At 42.6% G+C, this 21,118-nt stretch overlaps 2 pseudogenes across 1 annotated transcript; one reads left to right on the forward strand and one right to left on the reverse strand.

Annotated features, from left to right (window-relative positions):
- Window positions 1-3,320: 3,320 nt before the first annotated feature.
- LOC102904944 (paired immunoglobulin-like receptor B) lies at window positions 3,321-9,204 on the forward strand (annotated as a pseudogene). The gene is made up of 8 exons (XR_013045956.1): window positions 3,321-3,342; window positions 3,947-4,231; window positions 4,358-4,666; window positions 4,862-5,158; window positions 5,399-5,701; window positions 5,998-6,048; window positions 6,779-6,811; window positions 9,000-9,204. The product of XR_013045956.1 is annotated as a paired immunoglobulin-like receptor B (transcript).
- A 9,060-nt stretch (window positions 9,205-18,264) lies between these two features.
- LOC102903710 (splicing factor 3A subunit 3-like) lies at window positions 18,265-20,084 on the reverse strand (annotated as a pseudogene).
- Between the last annotated feature and the right edge of the window lie 1,034 nt (window positions 20,085-21,118).

The following is a 21,118-nucleotide window of genomic DNA, read 5'->3' on the forward strand; positions in this document are numbered from 1 at the left end:
GGGAATGGTTTCACACTGAGTACTAATTTTAATGACATCACTCATTAAAGCCATGAAATGAGAAAATTTACTGGCTTGGTTGTACAGATCCATAATCCCAACCCCAGGGAGGCTGAGGCAGGAGAATTGCTTTTGTTTGTGGTTATCTTGACATACCTACTGAATTTCATGACAGCCTGAGCTGCAGAGTGAGGCATGTTTCACACATTAACCACCAAAGGCCAGGGTGGAAGTACACACCTGAAATCCCAGCACTTTGAAGGTGTGGACAGGAGGATCAAGAAGTCAAGGTCATCTTCACCTTCATAGCACAGGAATAAGAGGCCAACCTGGAACCCATGTGACACTGTTTTAAAATAAATAAGCCAGGCATGGTGTCGCAAGCCTTCAATCTCAGCACTTAGGAGGTAGAGACAGGCAGGTCTCTCTGAGTCTGAGGCCAGCTGGTCTAATAGTGAGTTCTAATTATCCAGAGGTACATAGGGTAACCATATCTCAAAGAATAAGTAAATAAAATAGGGCCAGTGAGATGGCTTGGCCAGTAAAGGTACTTGCCACCAAGCCTGATATCCTAAGTTCAATCAGCAGGAATAGGAGAAGGAGAAAACTGACTCCCACAACTTGTTCTCTGACCTCCAGCTAAGTCCTTGGTGTCTTCCCCACACCTAAGAAATAAATAAAACAATTTAAAATATAAACTAACAATTATAAATGAAAGCTGGGTATGGCGGTGTAGGCCTGTGATCCCAACAAGGCTGGCCTCCAACCTGCTCTCCTTCTGCCTGGGTTCCCATATGTACAACATATATTCACTTTATTTTCTTAAAGGTTTATTGTGTTTTATTTATGTGTTTGTATATGTGTTTGTGTGTTTTTATGCTGTATGTATACAGATGCCCATGGAGGCCAGAGTGGACACTGGAGCTGGAGTTATAGATGTTTGTGAGCTACATGCTGTAGGTGCTGGAAACTGAACTCAGGTCCTCAGCAAGAGCAGTGCATGCTCCTAACCACAGAGCTACCTTTCCAGCCTCCCTACATTCACTAAAAATGTAATAACAGCAGAGCACTATGAACAATTTTATACCAACAAATCAGGAGCTGTACATAAAATGGAGAGATCCCTTGATTGCCCAATAAATACAAAATCTTAGTGACTTCCTACATATTAAACACACTGTCACTAGAAAAGTTCCCCCATGGAAATTCACTTTCTGGAAGCTGGTGACTTTTTCCAAATGTTTGTGTATTTGAAATAAAGACATTATGAAACTAGGGAAAGAGGAAATATAGCCCAACATAGTTTATCAGGCCAGGAAATTATTATTAACAAAACCTGACAAAGAAAACCTAGGAAGAAAGTTCTTTCACATCAGCCTAGATTTGACCCCTAAAAAATTAATGACCCAAAAACTAGGGAGCCTGCATGAGACAAACCTAGACCCTCTGCATATCTATTACAGCTGTGTATCTTGGTCTTATGGGACTCCTGACAGTGAGAGCAGGGGCTGTCCCTGACTCTGTTGCCTACTTTTGGGACCCATTCTTCCTACTGGATTGCCTCATCTAGCATTAATAGAAGAGGAGGTGCTTAGTCTCACTGCAACTTTATATATAATGGCTGGCTGATATCCATGGGAGACCCTCCATTTTCTGAAGAGAAACAGGAGGAGAAGGTTATCAATTTGAGAATGGGAGGCATGTGAGACCTTGGTGGAAGGGTTTTTGAGGGGGGACTAGAGTGCGTGGAATGTCATTCTAAATGCTGTGCCTGTGTGTTGCTCTGATTGGTTGAAAAATAAAATGCTGATTGTCCAGTAGCCAGGCAGGAAGCATAAGCAAGATGAATAGACAAGGAGAATGCTGGGAAGAGGAAGAACAGAGTCAGGAGTCAGCAGCCAGACACAGAGGAAGCAAGATGACAAGGCAGAACTGAGAAAAGGTACCAAGCCATGTGTCTAAACATAAAAAAGAATTATGAGTTAAGTGTAAGAGCTAGTCAGTAAAAAGCCTGAGATAATGGCTGACCAGTTATAATTAATATAAGCTTTCAAATGATTATTTTATAAAAGACTGCGGGACAGTGGGTGAGAGATTTGTTTTGACTATGGGATAGGCAGGACACAGAAAAACTTCCATCTACATTTGGCATACCAATGCGGAGCTCTTGAATTTCATAAGGCGGAAAAGAGTTTAAAAAAAAAAGGTCTTCTAAACACACAATAATGGAGCCAAAAAAGGTTTTTACTTCATGTCTTATGTAGGTTGAGATATAGAGACACCAAGGTACAGAGAGGCTGTGGCATACAGACTTGAGCTACAGTATGGTTGAGTCACACTATATGACCTTGAGTGCAGCAGGCAGATTCCTGCTACTGTACACAGTGGCTTCTGCAAGCCATGCAGCAAGCTAAGCGATGGATTTACCTTTTGCTAGTACAGACAAAAAAGAGAGAGAGAGAGGTTTCTGGGCAACACATTGCTTCGTAGAAACAGACACATTGCTTCCTGGAGTTGGCAGTAGGCATACATCTGCCATGATTGGAAGCTGAGGTGGGCTGAGTCAGCACCCAAGGCTGTCAAGTTGGTCCTAGCCAAGAATTTCAGCAGTGAAAAATCTCTCCTGGTCAGAGAAGAATTATAGATTCACAATAAAACACATTCAGATTAAATAAAAGCCTAAATAGTTTACAATGTATGTAAAAATGTATGTAGGCTTGGAAGATAGAGGAAAAGTATAGACAGTTATATAAAGAAATAGTTTTAAAAAATAATTTATTTAAAAAGAAATTAAAAGTAATATAAAATAAGCCACATAGAGATAGAAATCACACAGAGAATCTGGATTGTATTGTCTTTGGGATTTTTAACTGCAAAAAGACATTTGATTGTAAAGGCTGTTGAGTTAAGCCACTATATATATTTTAAAGGTATCTGGACTTCAAAGTTCATGACTAAGGATATGTTACTTTGGAAAAGAGGTTCTGCTTTTGTTTATGCAGAAGATGTAGATGTATTCCGAACGGTCTTTTTTAAAAAGAAACACAGAGCCAAATACCGAATTAAAAGCCCAAGAGGTCAGAGCACTAGAGAGTAGCCCTTAGCTTACCAGCCACTGTCGTCCTTCCCCTGAGAAAAGAGGCCTACTGCCTGTGTGTCTGTATTTTTATTCTGTTTTGAGTTCTCATTGTTTCTAAACCCAACCACATGACCTCCTCGTCACTGCCTGTTTATACAGACCTCCAGGTCTCTGTTGTTGGTATTGAGATTAAAGGCATGTGTCTCCAAGCTGGCTATGTCCTTGAACACAGAGACTCTGCATGCCATGTGATCGGAATAAGGGTATGTGCTACCACTGCCAGACTTCTGCTATGGCTTGCTATTAGTTCTGACCCCCAGGCAACTTTATTTATTAACATAAAAATAAAATCACATTTCAGCACAAATAAAATATCACCACATGTGGATTGCTTCCAGGCTGATATGGTTGATCATCCAAGACCCTCTGAAAGGTCTCTGATGGCACCATGGACCAGATGATCCAACATCCAGAGCGGCTTCAAGGCAACTGGCTCATAGAATACAGCATCACAGACTATTCCAGTCAGGACTTGATTATAATTCTTAATTTTCTCAGGATCCCCATAAGAATTCGGTGCCCTCCATCTGCAGGAAGTAACCTGGAACACTACACCCACATTCCAAAAAAAATGGATTATAGAAGTTTTCTTTGTTAGAGATTGGTTACAAATTGCTATGGGTCTGCTCTTTTCTAAAGGGAAACAAAGGAGCAGTGGATTTCAGGGAGAGGGGATATAGGAAGGCTGCTGTCAGGATGTATTAAATGAGAGAAGAATAGATTAAAAAGAAAAAAGTGCCATCCATAACTGTGATTTTCTTTCTACCACTTTCAGGCAGACACAACTTCTTTCCTACTTCCTTGCAGGGGCCCTCCCCAAACCCACCATCAAGGCTGAGCCAGGCTCTGTGGTCACTTACACAAATGCCGTGACCATCTGGTGTCAGGGGAGCCTGGATGCAGAAATATGTGTTCTGCATAAAGAGGGAAGACAGAAACCCTTGGACACACAGACCCCAGAGAAGCCTGAGAACAAAGCCAAGTTCTCCATCCCTTCTGTGACACAGCAACATGGGGGACAATATCACTGTTACTGTTACAGCTCAGCTGGCTGGTCAGAGCCCAGTGACACCCTGGAGATTGTGGTGACAGGTGAGGGGACAATCAGGGTCTCAGCCCCAGGATCTGCTCTCAGGAGTATTCCCCTCCCACAGCCTAGCCCTGGAGAACACTGTGGCTGTGTGAGTCCATAAAACAGGCTGTCTCCTTCTCTCCTAGGAATCTACTACTATAATAAACCCAGCCTGACAGCCTTGCCCAGCCCTGGGGTGACCTCAGAAGGGAACGTCATTCTCAAGTGTGTCTCCAAGGAGGGATATGATAAACTCGTTCTCAGCAAGGATGACCAGAAGTTCCTCAGCTCCATGAACTCACAGTTTATATACAGTATTATGCAGTACCAAGCTTTATTCTCTATTGATCATGTAACACCAGACCACAGAGGGACATTCAGATGCTACGATTACTACAAGCATGCCCCACACTGGTGGTCAGTACCCAGTGGACCCCTGGAAATACACATCTCAGGTGAGTCAGCCACACCATTGACCAATCTGTCCCACTGGGTAGTTGTAGGTAGAGAGAGGTTGAGGAAGAGCCTGGTGGCTGAGCCAGAGCCCCACTCCTGGGGAGAAGCAGTGATGTGTGCAGGGAAGGATGGGAGGGGATAAGTGTTTGATAAAAATCAGCTCCTCAATCACTAGCCTGACACCTTCCCTCTAGGTCTGTCCAAGAAGCCGTCCTTGCTGACTCACCAAGGCCATATCCTGGACCCTGGGAAGAGCCTCACCCTGCAGTGTTTTTCTGACATCAACTATGACAGATTTGCACTGTAAAAATTGGGGGGAGCTGACCTCACACAGCATGATGGCCAGTGGACCCAGGCTGGCCTCTCCATGGCCAGTTTCACACTGGGTCCTGTGAACATCTCTACTGGAGGCCAATACAGATGCTATGGTGCACACAACCTCTCCTCAGAGTGGTCAGACTCCAGTGACCCCCTGGACATCCTGATCACAGGTGAGGGGATAAATAGATTCCCTCAGGTACCTAACCTGTGCTTGGGCTCTCATGGGAGAGTTAAGGAGATGATGGCTGGGATGAGGGACAGGGATCTTAGGCAGAATCAGATACATAGACAAGCAGGAGAGGGGCTCAGGCAGAGAAGAGAGACAGAGTCCCAGGTGCTCAGGGCAGACCCAGGTGAGGTGTCAGCTCAGAACATTGAAGGCAGCCTCTCACCATCCTTCTTCTCTTTAGGACAGCGTCCCTTCAGTCCTTCCCTCTCAGTGAAGCCTAACTCCACAGTACACTCTGGAGACAACGTGACTCTGCTGTGTCAGTCACCATACAAGGTGGACACTTTCATTCTGTCCAAGGAGGGAGCAGCCCAACAACCCCAGCAACTAAAATCAACATTTCAAATCTGGGAGTTCCAGGCAGAATTCTCCGTGAGTGCTGTGACCTCTGACCTCTCAGGCACCTACAGGTGCTATGGTTCTCAAGACTCATCTCTCTACCTGCTGACACAAGCCAGTGTCCCTGTGGAGCTCATGGTCTCAGGTGAGGTGACCCTGAACTCTCAGAGTGACTTACAATCCAAAACCTAGGAGAGCCCTTGACTTCGATGGGATTAAGGGGACAGGAGGAAGGTTAGTCAGAAGGCGATTTCCCTGCCAGAGAAGAGGATGCCAACAGGGGTCTCTCAAGTAATGTCCTCTCCACCTTTTATTGAAATCTATGTTTGGGGTAGACACCATGAGGATCATGGGAGAAGTTTCATGGTAGGTATTGAAAAGTTAGCAGAGGCAGTTCCCTGGATTTTTACCTCCTATCCTTCCTTTGGTTTTTATCCCTAGGATCCATTGGAGTATCAAGCCTGTCACCCTCAAGGCCCATGCCAACAGATGGTGAGTATCAGGCACTTCAGTGCAGGGAGTATGCTGCATACTCATGGAGCCTCTGGCTGTTAGCCCAGAAAAGTTCTCATTTCTCTGTCACTTCAGCTTATGCATGTGGGAGTGAACAGAGATCACAATGGAGAGTTCAGAAACCCAGGGATTAGTTTGTGCTACAGAAGCTGGCATCCAGAGATATTTAGGCTCAGCCTGGAGGATGGGCCAGATGGATGACATGAAGAACACGAAACCCAGACACTCACCTCCCCATCCTGCTGCTAAAGGAACTGAGAGCAAACATCTCAGCTGCATGGAGTCAGACCCAGGGAGGCTATGTAAAGACCCTATTGGAATGTGGGGCCCTGCTGGACAGTAGCTAGTTATAGCCTTAATATAGTTGCTTCTAGAGATGCAGAACTGGACAAATCCTTCTGTTTCCAGAAAACTGCTCTTCTGTTTATAAATGGAAGTTTGAGGCCCACACCGTTAAGTTTCTTTCAGTTCTGGCCTTGGCTTCTCTTGAACAAAGAATCTTCTAGCACCTGATTCTGCAGTGGGGCTGTCCCACAGCTGTGGCGACATGGGCAAGGGTGAAGCACAGGGCCATGCCAGGGCATTCTGGACCCCTCCCTCTAGATCATGGGGTTGGTTCTAATATTCTTCATGAGTTCTGTGACCTACATTATCAGGGGCACCTGCAGGTGCTATGAATAAATCAACTCATCTCTGTACCTGTTGTCAGGTGCCAGTGGCCATATGGAGCTCATCGTCCAAGGTGAGGGGATACAGACCTTTCTGAGATAAAGGGCATATCAGCATTATACATTTACAATTATTGGCTAGGAGTGAGTTCCAAATGCTGCAGAGGGTCATCCAGAAGGATATTCACCCTCATGATGGTGGAGGCCAACATGGATATTTCTAGGAATGCTCATAACAGTCCCTGCTTATAGAACTCAGAAATGTTTGAGATAGTCTAAAAGAGCATCTTGGGGAGGCCACAGACAGATATAAGAGACTAGGCAGAATCCAATCCAGTAACAACCTTTGCTCATCACCCTCCACTTACCAGTATTCTCAGACCCTTGCTCTCAGTGTATCTAGGACCCACAGTGTATCTATGGGAGGAGGTATCCTTGGCGGAATAAGTACAAATCCTGCTATATTTTCCTTCTGTTCAAAACAGATCCACATCCATAGCTCAACACTACCAAATAGAAGTTGTCATAAGAACCTGAACATAACAATGATCACATTAAGCAAAATAAAATCCAGCATTCTCAGTCAAAACCTATTGCTTTGTGAAGTCTTCAACATTTCTCTTCAGGGTGAAATTGAGGAACTGAGACTGTATGGGTTCATACTGAAACTGTACTTTTGAAGAGAGACAGCTAAGAATGTCTTCTGCCTGCACTTGGTGTGCTCATCAATCCACCATTGATTCTTGAGTCTCCAAAAGTGATGGAAGAGCTGAACCTCTCTCTACTCACAATACAACTGTTCTGTTTGTCTCAATAACTATTATTTGTAAAGAGGACAAAAGTAAGGGTTAGATATGTCAGTCTTGGGAATCAATACTTAGTGTGGGTTAGCCATGCCTTTGGGGAAAATATTAGGTGAAAGCCCAGAGATATGCAATAATATACTCATTCCTTCACACACACACACACACACACACACACACACACACACACACACACACACACACACTTCACATCTTATTGTGAGAGCCAGGACTGCAAACACTCTGCCTCACACCTTTATCCTGCATTTCCCACATGATATGTGAAAGGAAAGAGATGTAGGACAATCTACATCAGAAGGATGATCTCCTACCTGAACTGGACATAGAGAAATTTCTTGGTCTGATGTGGGGAGAAACATCAGGGAAAGTTTATTAACAAGACAGGTTCTCAGTCTTAGCATAAACCATATATCATTTCTGAGAGACTGTAAGTTTTTTCTCCTTGACCAGCCCTGGGTGGTCCCTGGATACTCTGAACAGATCAGGGAAAGTCTCAGATCACAGGAGAGATGGAAGGTCTAAGTGGGACAAGAGAACAAACATTCAGAAAAAAATCATTTAGGAAACCATCCCAAACTGAGAATGTTGTTCACACAACCTCTTCTGAGCTAAACAGAGACACCACATTCAGAATGGCCCTGTGGCTGCTCAGTGTCATGACTCAGGGGTCAGTGCCTGGAATGTCTTGTCAATTCTTTCTACTCTGAATTTACTGTTTTCAGAGTGGTCCTGAAGAATCTAATAAGAACTCCTAGTGGGAACAAGGACTGTCTCTGAATCTTTTACTGGCTGTGGGGACCCTACTCCTCATACTTGGTACTTTACCCCACCTTAATACATGGGGAGGTATTCAGTCTTACCTTAACTATATACCATATGTTGTTGATACTCATGGGAGACCTGCCCTTTCCTAAACAGGAAAGAGAAGCAGTGGATTCAAGGGTGGGGACAGAGGTATTGGGGAGGAGTGACTGGGAAGAGAATTTTAACTGCATCTGGGATGTAACATAAACAAACAAACAAATAAGTAAATGTATTTTTTTAAAAAAAGAGTAAGAGAGGGAGCCCATCTATAACAGTGAAAAGATTCATTCAAGACTTCATGAGCTTTTAGAATAAGAATTATTGGTATTTACAATAAATGAGAAAGTAGAATGCAGAAGAAACACCCAGCTCTCTTAAGCATGCACACATCCTATTTCTCTTCTTCTGTTCTTAGAATCAGTTGAGATTTTCAGTGCATCCCAGAACATGCCTAAACCCAACACAGTTGAACAAAGAGAATTTAAAGTCATAACACTGGAAACAGAGGCTCCAGGTTTTGTCATAGTAAGGCAGGGGACCTGGGTAGACATTTATTTATCTTGGGAACATGTAGTTATCTTGAGGAAATTTTGACCATCAGTATCCTCTGTAACTTCTTTGTCCACAACCACAGCCTCAAAGAACCAGGATCACACAGTGGAGAATCTCATCAGGATGGGGTTTGCTGCCATGATCCTCATAGTCCTTGGGATCCTGGTCTTTGAGGCTTGGGGCAGCCGAAGGCAGGCCCACCACGCAACTGAGAAGTAATCAGAGAAGAAAGAACTACATCTCTCAAGGTTCCAGAGCCTGGGAAATAAATGTGATGATCCCAAGAATTCTGTAAGAAAATCCAGTTCTTACACTGAGGAACTAGTGAGAGAATGTCCAGGGAGCGAATGTGATTTGGGTGCAGAGGTAACCTTGGGTGTGATGAGATCCTTCCTCAGCAAGTGAGTTTATATCCCTCCACCTACTGTGTGTGTTTGCTGACTGAACCAACTCCTTTATTGATCTATATAGTGAGGGAATATCCTGTCCCATCTACCAGGCTTCCATCCTCATTTTTGTACATTCCCCTCCATGTGTCATTTTCCATTTTTAATAAATTGCCACATTCTCTATGGTAGAAGCATCTCTCTGTTGAACTAGAAATAAAGAATGTGCCTCAATAACAAAATAGACAAGTAAAGTCAGAGCCCAGAATTCAAAGTCACTGTGCCTATGATGTCTCAAAACTCTCGTTGTGACCCTCCATCCTTTCAGACTTCAACACATGTTCTTCATGGAGTTTCTCTTGAAATATGAAGCCAATGTTACCACACTGGTAGAATAAAGACTAGCTGGCAAGACAGTGTGGGCAGTACATTGAAAGTGTTTTCTTAGCACAAATTTCTGATTTGTAGCAATTGCTAACCACTGTAAATAATCCCATCAAAGAAACCTTCACAACAGCAAAGTAGTATCACAGGTGTGATGGTGTTGAGTCTTGAATGAAATTGGTGTGTTTTTCGTTTCATTTTCCACTGTCTATTTCTCATATATGAAAAAGCAATTGGCTTGCAGATCAATCATCCCAGATTCACCTTACTAGAAAGACTTATTCTACGATTCATAATTTCTACATAGACAATCAAATTATGTTCAAATAATGACAGTGCTACTTATTTCTCTCTCTCTCTCACACTCACTCTCTCTCTGTCTCTTTTCTCATCCTATACTTCTGTTTCTGTATTAGCTAAGTCTTCAAGTACAAAGCTGAAAATGTGTGAAGAGAGATAACTCTTAATTTCTTCAAGACTTAATGCAAAATTTCTGCTTTTTCACCATTTAGTATGACACTAACATTGGTATTTTGGTACATTAATTAGTCTGACTCAGGAGGTCCCCTGTGTCAAATTTCCTGTGACTGAGCATGATAAATGGCTGTGGGACACTGACAAATATTGAGTCTTCATCAAAAAATGCCTCCATTGTGTATGTTTTTAATTTTAACCTTGTTACTATCATCAATACCACGTATTTTCAATGTTGGGTGGGATTTACATGAATGGATAAATTCTACTTTTTCAGGAGGTGTACTTTTCATTTTATAATACATTCTCATGGCTAACAGCAGGATATCATCTGAAGAACTCACATTTAGTAAATGTTTTTCACGCTGTTAATATTATAGAATACTTAGCAAAGTCTCATGAATATGGTGCCACAGATTACTTGCTCTTCAGGACTGTCTCTACAGGTTTCAGGAATGATATTTTTGTAGATTTTTGCAGCTATGTTCATGGGAGGTTTTAGCTTATAATTTGTTTCATCTAATTTCTTTTTCTTGATTTACAATTAGGTGATGCTGTATTTACAGCATGGATTAGGTTACAAGTACCATTCTGTAGACCTGAATGTCCAGTTAATTAGGTAGCCTGTACTCAAGTTCTCTCTCTACCTAAGCAGATCCTTTGTTGTTGTTGTTGTTGTGTTTTTGGTTTTTTCAAGACAAGGTCTTTCTGCAGAGCCCTGGCTGTCCTGGAACTCATAATGAAGACCTGGTTGTTCTTAATTTCACATATATCCATCATCCCCTGCCTCAGAAGTGCTGAGTTTAGAAGAATGTGCCACCAGAACTACCAGCTGAGCAGGTCTTAGGAGACTACACTTGTCCATGCCATCAATACACCACCTCACTCTCTCCTCATAGAAAATGTTACCTGGTCCTGTCAGACTTTTATCTGAATCTTGTAGGCCCATGGAGGGAGGAGATATGTCCTTGTCCAGAAACATGATGCCTAAAATAAATCTAGAAATTGATACTCTGATAGTTACTACATTGGAGGTCAAGGGAGACGTACAAGGAACTGGCATGCTACATGACACCCCCCAGCCCAGACTCTCTAAGGTCCTTTCTTCTCTGTGCACAACACTAGTTTACAGGAAATCATGCAATATGGTGAAGGGAACAGGTTGCTAATTGAAGCATGAGCAGAATCTATTGTCTCTGCCTCAGGGAACAAATAGTTGTCCTAACTTCAACCATTACCAATACTTAGTAACACTTCAGACACTTCTACATGAAGCTGTTCGAGGAGCAATGAGCAACACCAAAGTGAACCAGAAGAGAAAGGACTGGATGGATCCAGCAAAGATGCCCAGTATCTGTGCAATTATAGACCCACCTCCTATACCTAAATCAGCAAACTACATTCTGCTCACATGCAAGTGACCACCATGTCAGGAGTCTCAAACTTTGCTTTCATGCGTTGTCCTCTGAGAGGGTAGCATCAGGTTCTGACATTTCTTAGAATCATCAATCAAGAAAGTGCCCACAGACATGACTAACATGTAATTTGATCAAAGTACATCCTCAGGTGAGGTCCCCTATTTCCCAAGGACTTTAGTCTGCCTCAAGATGACAAAAACTAACCATTGCACTCTCCCACCCTGATTCAAATGCTCTGAAATAAGAAACTATATATGAATCCTCCCATGCCACTGAACTAGTTGATTCTCACACTAACCCTGAAGACAAGGCACAGCCTTTGCTGTACCTAAACAGGGGTGGATATAGATTAATACCATCTTCAGTTTGAAAGTCAGCAAATGATATTCTTGTATCTTACAGAGTAGCCAGATTATTTGCTCCCCTGAGCATTAGTGCTGAGGGCATTGAGACAGGATCTGCATTGTAAAAACTAGAAACTTTGGCCCAGATAGTAAAGTAGCAGAAGGAAAAGAGAGTCAGGAAGTATGGAAGAAGAGGAGGGAGTAGGAGGTACTTCCTGTGCCAGAAATGAGGAAGTCAGAAGGTAAGGAAATTGCCAGTTAGAAATCACAAGCCCAGGCAAGGAGGGAAGTCGGCTTCCCCAGAGTCATCTAGGGCTTGCATAACTCTCTTTTTTTTCTTTTTAAAAATTATTTATAGTCTTTTTTTCTATTAAGAATTTTTTTCATTCATTTTATATATCAATCAAAGATCCCCCTCTTCTCTCCTCCCACCTCTCCAGCCTCATCCTCCCAACCTACCCCCTAATTCCCACCCCCAAGAAGGCAAGATGGAGAGACACATCCACTAGAGGCAAGTCTAAGCCCTTCCCCCTGCCTCAAGGCTACAGCACCAAGGTGAAGTTGCCCATCATAGGCAGTGGGCTCCAAAAAAACCCCTCATACACCAGGGATGGATTCTGATCCTACAGCCAGAGGGCACCCCAAGCAGATCAAGCAACACCACTGTCTCTCCAAGTAGAGGGCCTAGTCCAGTCCCACACAGGCTCCACAGCCATTGATCCAACTTTCATGAGTTCCCACTAGTTTGGTTTGGTAGTCTCTGCAGGTTTCCCCATCATGATCTTGATACAATTGCTCATAGAATCTCTCTTATCTCTCTTTGACTGGACTCCTGGAGCTCTGCCTGGTGTTTGGCTGTGGATCTCTGCATCTGCTTCCATCAGTCATTGGAATAAAGCTCTGTGATGACAGTTAAGGTATTCAGTGGTCTGATCACTGGGGTAAGCCAGTTCAGTTCAGGCACCCTTTCCACTATTTCTAGTAGTCCAAGCTGGGGTCATGCTTGGGGATTTCTGGCAACTTCCCTAGCACCAGGTTTCTCCATCCCCATAATATGGTATTTTATCATGGTATCTATCTTGGTATCTCTTTCATTGCTTTCCCACTCCATCCCTGTTCCAGCTCAACCATCCCATTCATTTATGTTCTCATCACCTATTCCCTACCCTCCATTGCCCACCCCTCATCCCCAGTTTACTCATGGAGATCTCATCTGTTTCTCCTTTCCAGGGTTATCCATGTGTCCCTCTTTGGGTCTTCCTTGTTAGCTAGCTTCTCTAGAGTTGTGGGTTGTTGTCTGGATATATTTTGTTCTACAGCTAGTATCCACTTATGAGTGGGTACATACCATGTTTGTCCTTCTGAGTCTGAGTGACCTCACTCAGGATACTATTTTCTAGTTCCATCCATTTGCCTACAAACCTCATGATGTCATTGTTTTTCTCTGCTGAGTAGTACTCCATTGTGTATATGTACCACATTTTCTTAATCAGTCTTCAGCTGAGGGGCATCTAGGTTGTTTCCAGGTTCTGGCTAATATGAATAATGCTGCTATGAACATAGTTGAGCATATATCCCTGTGGTATGATTGAACATTCCCAAGAGTGATATAACTGGGTCTTGAGGAAGACTGATTTCCAGTTTTCTGAGGAACTGCCACACTGATTTCCAAAATTTGCACTCCCACCAATGGTGGAAGAGTGTTTTCCTTGCTCCATATCCTCTCCAACATAAGCTGTCTGTGGTGCTTTTGATCTTAGCCATTCTGACAGGTGTAAGATGGTATTTCAGAGTCATTTTGATATGCAGCTCCCTGATGACTAACGATGCTGAACAATTCCTTAAATGTCTTCCAACCATTTGAAATTCTTCCTTTGAGAATTCTCTGTTTAGCTCTATAGCCCATTTTTAAATGGGATTCTTTATTATTTTGATGTCTAGTTTCTTGAGTTCTTTATATATTTTGGAGATCAGCCCTCTCACAGATGTGGGGTTGGTGAAAATCTTTTCCCATTCTGTAGGCTGCCATTTTGTCTTATTTACTGTGTTCTTTACCTTACAGAAGCTTCTCAGTTTCAGGAGATCCCATTTATTAATTGCTGCTTTCAGTGTCTATGCTACTGGTGTTATCCTGTGCCAATACATTCAAGACTATTTCCTACTTTCTTTTCTATCAGGTTCAATGTAACTGGTTTTATATTGAGGTCTTTGATCCACTTAGACTTGAGTTTTGTGCATGGCGATAGATATGGATCTATTTGCAATCTTCTACATGTTGATGTCCAGTTATGCCAGCACCATTTGTTAAAGATGCTTCCTTTTTTCCATGATACAGTTTTGGCTACTTTGTCAAAAATCAGGTGTTCATAGGTGTGTGGGTTAATGTCAGGGTCTTCAATTCGATTCCATTGATCCACGTGTCAGCATTTATGCCAAAACCAAGCTGTTTTTTTTTTATTACTATAGCTCTATAGTAGAGCTTGAGGTCAGGGATAGTGATGCCTCCAGAGGTGGCTTTGTTGTGCAGGATTCTTTTAGCTATCTTGGTTTTTTTGTTTTTCCATATGAAGTTGAGTATTGTTCTTTCCAGGTCTGTGAAGAATTGTGTTGGGATTTTGATAGGGATTGCATTTGGTCTGTAGATTGCTTTTGATAAGATTGCCAACAAATACAAATTTAAATGTGAATTTGATTTGTTTCTTTTCACATATGTATGTGGGATATATCCTCCTGTTCAAAAGTTTAGAAGGGTTCTTTAAAAAAGTATTGCTGTGTACATATTCATGGAATGAAATTTATAATCCTCTTCCTCACATACTTAAGTGATGAGTTGCAAATGTGCATCACTATTTCTCTTTTTTCAATGTTTGTTCTTTCCATTACAACTTTTAAATTACATTAATGTATTTATTCATTTTCTTTCAGTATATGTGTGTGATTATGTGTGTGTGTGTGCATATGCCACAACACAGGTATGGAGTTCAGAGGAAAGTTCACAAGACAGTTTTCTCTTTGCATAGTATGGATTCTGTGGATCAGAGTCAGGACTTAAGACTTGTCTGCAGGCATGTGTACACTGAGGCAACTCACTAGTCCAACCCTTACCATCTCCACTTTCCTTTTTCTTTCTCCTTCAGAAAAGCAAAAATTCACTGGTTTCCAGGGGATCCCAGAGCAAGCAAAGCCATAGTTTTATTTGACATTTTTGAGGCTCAGTTTGTTCATGTGGCCACCCTTCCTCTTGTGGCAGTTGAGCACACAAGGGTGCAGGTGTGAGCAGGAATCGTGGGCAGCACTGTATGATCTTGTTGTCGTTGTACTCATAGACAAGCTGATGAAGGGATGGCTGTATGATGCCACCATGAAGGTGCAGTTCCAGGAGCAGGGCAGAATCTTTCTGGATGAGGTGGTTGGCCTTGATGCAGCCACCTTCCGTGTGCTGGGCTGCAAATATCAGTTGTGCTGGTTAGGTGGGATGCCTTCCCAGGCTTGGAATTTAACATGACATTTGAAATGGTTTGACTGGGATATACCTAGCGTGTGATGGTCTTGTCATTCATGGCCTTGGCGAAGATCTGCATGTTAGTGTCTGCTTGGATACCTAGTTAAAGAGAAAAAGAGCTCAGTTGAAGTATTTTATTCCCCTTTACTTTTGGTGCTAGGGAATGATGGAGGGCTTCTAGTATCCTAAAAACTTATTCTATCCCTGAGTCACACCCCAGCTCTATTTTGTGGTTTTTCCATTTCTGGTATTACTTTTAGTTTTTCCATTGTTATCTATTTCTTACATTCATGGGTTTAATTATTTTTGTTATTGTTTTCAGACAGGCTTTCTCTGTGTATCCCTGTCTGTGCTAGAGCTGGTTATGTAAACCAGGCAGTTCTGGAATTCTCAGAGATCTTTCTGCCTCTGCTTTCAAAGTACTAGGAGTAAAGCTGTGAGCTGACACACCAAGTCAGGGGGTTACATTTTTAAGTGTTTAAAAATTTAATACCTGTGTATATTATGTTTTCTTTGCGCCCATATTCCCAACCTTCCAATTATCCCTCACCCTCTCTTGTTGGATCACCTCCTCACTGACCTGATTTTATTTCATTCTTTCCCTCTCCCACCGGTTGTTGAAAATGTGCTGTTTAATTCCTATGAAGCTATGAGAGGTCCCATTTCTCCTTTCATTTAATGTGAGTTTCCTCCCACTGTGGTCTGAGCTGATTCTAGCTCTGAGCTCATCTTCCTAATGCTGAGACCTGCTCTCTGACTTGCAGTGATCTGTCCTGGAGAGTGCTGTGTGTTCATTGTGGGTTGGAAGTTTCTTTCATAATTTGGTGCATTTGATCTGCAGTGTTGCTTATGTCTGCTGCTTCCTTACTGATGTGCTATCTGGATGCTTTGTGCAACGTTAAAGTTGTCAGAAGGGTCTACACTACCATGTGGTTCTGTGTGTGTACCTGAATGTGTGCCAGTACATGTTTGCTTTTATGTGGGTCAATATGTCTTCATATATTAATTTTATAATCTTGACGTGTCTTGAGTATTTTCCCTGAATGCTTTCATATGCTGTGTACGTTCATCATATATGTTCCTGGTTCCTGTGGTGTTCAGAAGAGGACATTGGATCTCCTAGGACTGGAGTTACTGGTGGTTCTGAGCCATGATATATGTGGTGGGACCCATCTCTGGTCCTGTGCAAGAGCAATAAGTGCCCTTTTCAACTAAGCCACCTCTCCAGTGCTTAATAAATCTTCATTATGTTATAATCGCTGATGAGTTTATATTTTTGTTCTTAAGAAGCTATTTTATTCTTGATGTATATTATCCAAAATTATCACTACAATTCAATCTTTTACTACAATACTAAGTCTCTCTTTTTTCCTCACTTTTAGAAATGTGTTCCTTGAGAATTTTATATGGAGATTATGAGATGCTAGAGGCAACTGGGAGAGGCACTGGTATTTTAGCGAACGAAGCTGGTGTGTGTGTGTGTGTGTGTGTGTGTGTGTGTGTGTGTGTGTATGTGTGTGTGTGTGTTAGACACAGCTTGTGTCCTGGAATGTTTGTCTTATAGGGAGATATGTACTTGTGGGAAGAGAGTTTAGTCCTGCTGGCTGTAAATACCAGGAAGGAATTATGTATGATATTGCAGGAAGAACAGCCTAAGGATGGATTTAGCATGGTGGAGTTTGAGGACCTGAGATCTGTAGTGTCGAGAGGAATAGGATGACGTGTTTGGGAGCTTGGGACAATGTGCTACGTGGATGGTTTGAGAGTATAGACAATGTCTCAAGTCTTCACTGAGCCAAAACTGTGTCAATCCTCAGGAACAGTGACAGAAACAGCTCAGGTGAAGACTGTTTTGGAGTTAATGTCAGAATGTGGAGGGAAGAATGGAGAAAAAGAAGATGCCTAAGCAGCACACTTTCTTAATCCCCAGAGTTATAAACCAGAGCACACTCCTTCTGTGCCATTGAACTGGCTGACCTTCACACTAGCCTGAAAGGAAGGTAGTTACCATCATATTGTCCAGAGGAAGGCAGGAGGGGCATTACTACCTGCTTGGGAAGAGCATTCATAAATACTACTCTGGTACCTTATATGAAATCAGGTAAATTTTCTCCCCTGAGCATTAATGTCTGATGCATTAAGACAGAACCGGAAGTGTGAGATGAGGGTCTATGGCCGAGAAAGAATGGAAGCCAAGGAAGTGGAATTTATGAAGACGTTTAGCTGCAGAGGTGGGAGGGAGAGAGGCTTCCCTTTATGGAAAAGAAAAATTCGGAGGAAACAGCCAATTACCAGCTTGTCAACTACAAACCTAGGATAGAAGGAAGGTCAGCTACTCCCAGTGAGTCACCTAGGGCTTGTAGAGCTCTCCACAAACTCTCTTGGGTACTGGCCTGATGGCCATGTTTGATCTGACTAACTACTTTGGTGTTTCGGGATTCCTGGGGGAAAAAAAAAAGGATGCTTTCTCTCCTGAGCAGAGGGCTGGCTATGGGACCCCTGAGTGTCCTCTCATTTGCCAGTGTTGGTTCTCCTAAGTCACAGCTCTCCATGCCAGAGTACGTTTTCCTATCAATAGTAAGTCATTGAGTTCCCTTTAGAAATCAAGGCAAGTCGCTTCCCTCAGAACCCCAGAAAATAGAAGATGAAATGCACATATGCCATTAATACATCACTACAGTGATGCACATTTACCAAGCACTCAGTGCTTCTTTCTGGAATTGAGTAAGACCCTTAGTTAAAGAAATAAATTTGCCCCACACACACTCACTCATTACAAGCCTTTAGTTGGGAAAAATAGAAGAGGGAGATCTCAAGGAAACATGTGCACCACCCACCACTAGAGCAGTCCTTGTCATTTCAGAGTCTAGTATGCCTTCCTATCCACAAGGTTTCCTCTGGAGTCTTCATGTTTATCCCAGCTGTCAGTCTTCCACTGTTCTGAAGCCTGCTGCAGGTTCAGCTTTGTCGACAAGGAGACAGGATCTTCAATCTGTGTCACATGTGGGATGCCCAAACACCTCATCCCATGAGCATGACACCATTCAGTAAAGTGCCCCTGGAAGGTCTTTGGACCTCAGTAGGTGTAGCTTCCACACATCTCACAGCTGTAGATGATATTCAGTCCATGAAGATTATATAGTCAGTAGAGGATGGGTTTGCCACCCTAGTCTAAGGGCAGATTTGGGGGGTTGTAAAGGATTTCATTCTCTTGCTGTGAATATCGTTCTGTATAAATAAAACACTGATTGGCCAGTGCCCAGGCAGGAAGTATAGGCGGGACAAGGAGAGAAGAATTCTGGGAAGTGGAAGGCTGAGTAGGGGAGACACTGCCAGCCATTGTTGCCATGACAAGCAGCATGTAAAGATGCTGGTAAGCCATGAGCCACATGACAAGGTATAGATTTATAGAAATGGATTAATTTAAGATAAAAGAACAGTTAGCAAGAAGCCTGCCACAGCCATATAGTTTTTAAATAATATAAGCATCTGTGTGTTTATTTTATAAGTGGGCTGTTGGACTGTCGGGGCTTGGTGGAATGCAGAGAAAAAACTCCAGCTACATTCTCTTCATCTTCACTTCAGTTCTCAATGATCTGCTCTTCCTCCTCCTGCTCTTTTCCTGTCTTGGCTTGCTTTGGCTGTATATTTTCATGAGTGAGCTGTCACTGTTCTCCAAGAATCTCCACATATTCATAGACCTGGGCTTCTAGAAAAGCTATGTCTTTGTTACTTTCAGTGTCTCTTATGCCCTTTGGTTTGGGACTTTTGGCAATAAGAGTGGTATAGAGTAACTCCAGTGAACTTTCTGTTGGTGCTGAATAACCTGAACTGGCTCTTCTAAGGTCCCACTACAATTCAGGCCTAAAGCTAACAGTGTGGATCTCAACCTTTCCAGACCAGGGAAGCCAACTCCTCCCAGGAAGGAAATTCAGAGAGGTCAAGACAGGCTCCAGCAAGGGAAAAGGCACTGATTGTCTCTTTCAGCCATTCATGAAAGGTACTATTATCCCACTTCTTCTCAAGGTAGATCTGAATCTTCCCAAAGAGCTAATTCTGATATTAAAGGGGCTTCACTTTTTATGTGTGATCCTGGAGGTATTCCAGCAGTATCCCCGGGTGTCTCTTGTACTCTGCAATTTTCCTTCCTTTAGAAATGTGAAATAACTTGTCAATATTAGACAGGCATGGGATATAATCCAGCTTCTCAGATGCCTTCAGGTTAATGTACCTGAGGTAGCACTCAATGAGATCAAGATCATGACCATATCCTTCTTCATCTGTGAACTCCACCAAGTTTTATCCCTTCTTATTAAGATTCTCCCAAGCCTTTGGGAGCTCCTCAAATTCCAGCAATATTGCAAAGATCTCATTTGGTTGCTTCTAATGAAGTTCTTTTATCTTCTTGAGTGTATTATAGAATTCAGAAAATACATCAGGTCCTGAAATAGCATTGAGTTCCTCCTTCCATATTCCATATGTATCACCATACAAATCCCTCAGGTTCCCACTGACATATCTTTCTTGGCCCTAGTGAAGTGATCAGGATTAATCTGGTCCTGAAGCATGGACTTCTTAGTGAGCATCCCTTTGGAAATGATGTCTGAGCCATTCCTTCTCATCATGATAACTCTGTTGCTGTTCCAAATTTGTCTCCATTTTTCCCTTGAATGTGACACTTAAATTCAGACTACCAACAAGGCCAGGATATATTTCAATGGCCACAGACCAGGTATCACAGCCCTTGAGATTCAGGCATGGAACCGTCCTACCCGAGTGCTGATTCCAGTCTCACATCCTTTGGGATTTCCATTCAATATGGGAGGCAAAAGACAAGGTGTTAATTATACCTACATCTAAGGGAAAGTCTCTGCCCTCACATGCATGTCTCTGTGAAAGGAGAGTGAGGGCTCAGACTTTTTCCTGAAACAGGTGAGCTGTCCTAACTTCTCAATCCTACACTGAAAAATTCAGATTTTCCCTGTTGCATTGGCTTGTCATGTCAAGGTGGAAACTCATGTGGAAGCTTTTGCATCAGAGTTATTTTTCTTCCTTCCTTCCCTCCCTCCCTCCCTCTCTCCCCTCCCTCCCTCCCTCCCCTCCCCTCCCCTCCCTCCCTCTCTCTCTCTCTCTCTCTCTCTCTCTCTCTCTCTCTCTCTCTCTCTCTCTCTGTGACAGAGTTTCACTATGTAGCTTTGGTTATACTGGAACTAACTATGGAGACCAGGGTGGCTTTGAACTCACAGAGATCCAGCTGCCTCTGACTCCCCAGTTCTGGGATCAAAAGCAAGAGCCACTGCACATGACTGAATCAGAGTTTTCTGTTACTTATTTGTCATAGTCAAAGAGAAACTCCAGAAACAGAGATTTCTTACAAGGTAGTGCTTGTAAATGTGACAAGGACAACCAATGACTTAATTTTGACAAAAATTTTATACATGAAAAGTATAGATAAGAGTTTAGCTGTGGAAATCAAAAAGCCTCATGGTGAAGAAACCAGGGAGGAACTATATTCCAGTGGAGTGAGTTGTCAAAACTGTTAATCCCTGAGATTCTCAGTTGAGGAATGAAAAGAGTCAAATTCCAATTTCCAATTATGTAACTAATTTCTATCTCCTCCAGACACTCCAGTTTCTTGTGCAACGATATTCAGGGAATTAATTCATCAAATCAGTCAATGAACCATGGCAAAC

The sequence above is a fragment of the Peromyscus maniculatus genome, chromosome 1 (genome assembly GCF_049852395.1).
Source record: "Peromyscus maniculatus bairdii isolate BWxNUB_F1_BW_parent chromosome 1, HU_Pman_BW_mat_3.1, whole genome shotgun sequence".
Taxonomy (NCBI): domain Eukaryota; kingdom Metazoa; phylum Chordata; class Mammalia; order Rodentia; family Cricetidae; genus Peromyscus; species Peromyscus maniculatus.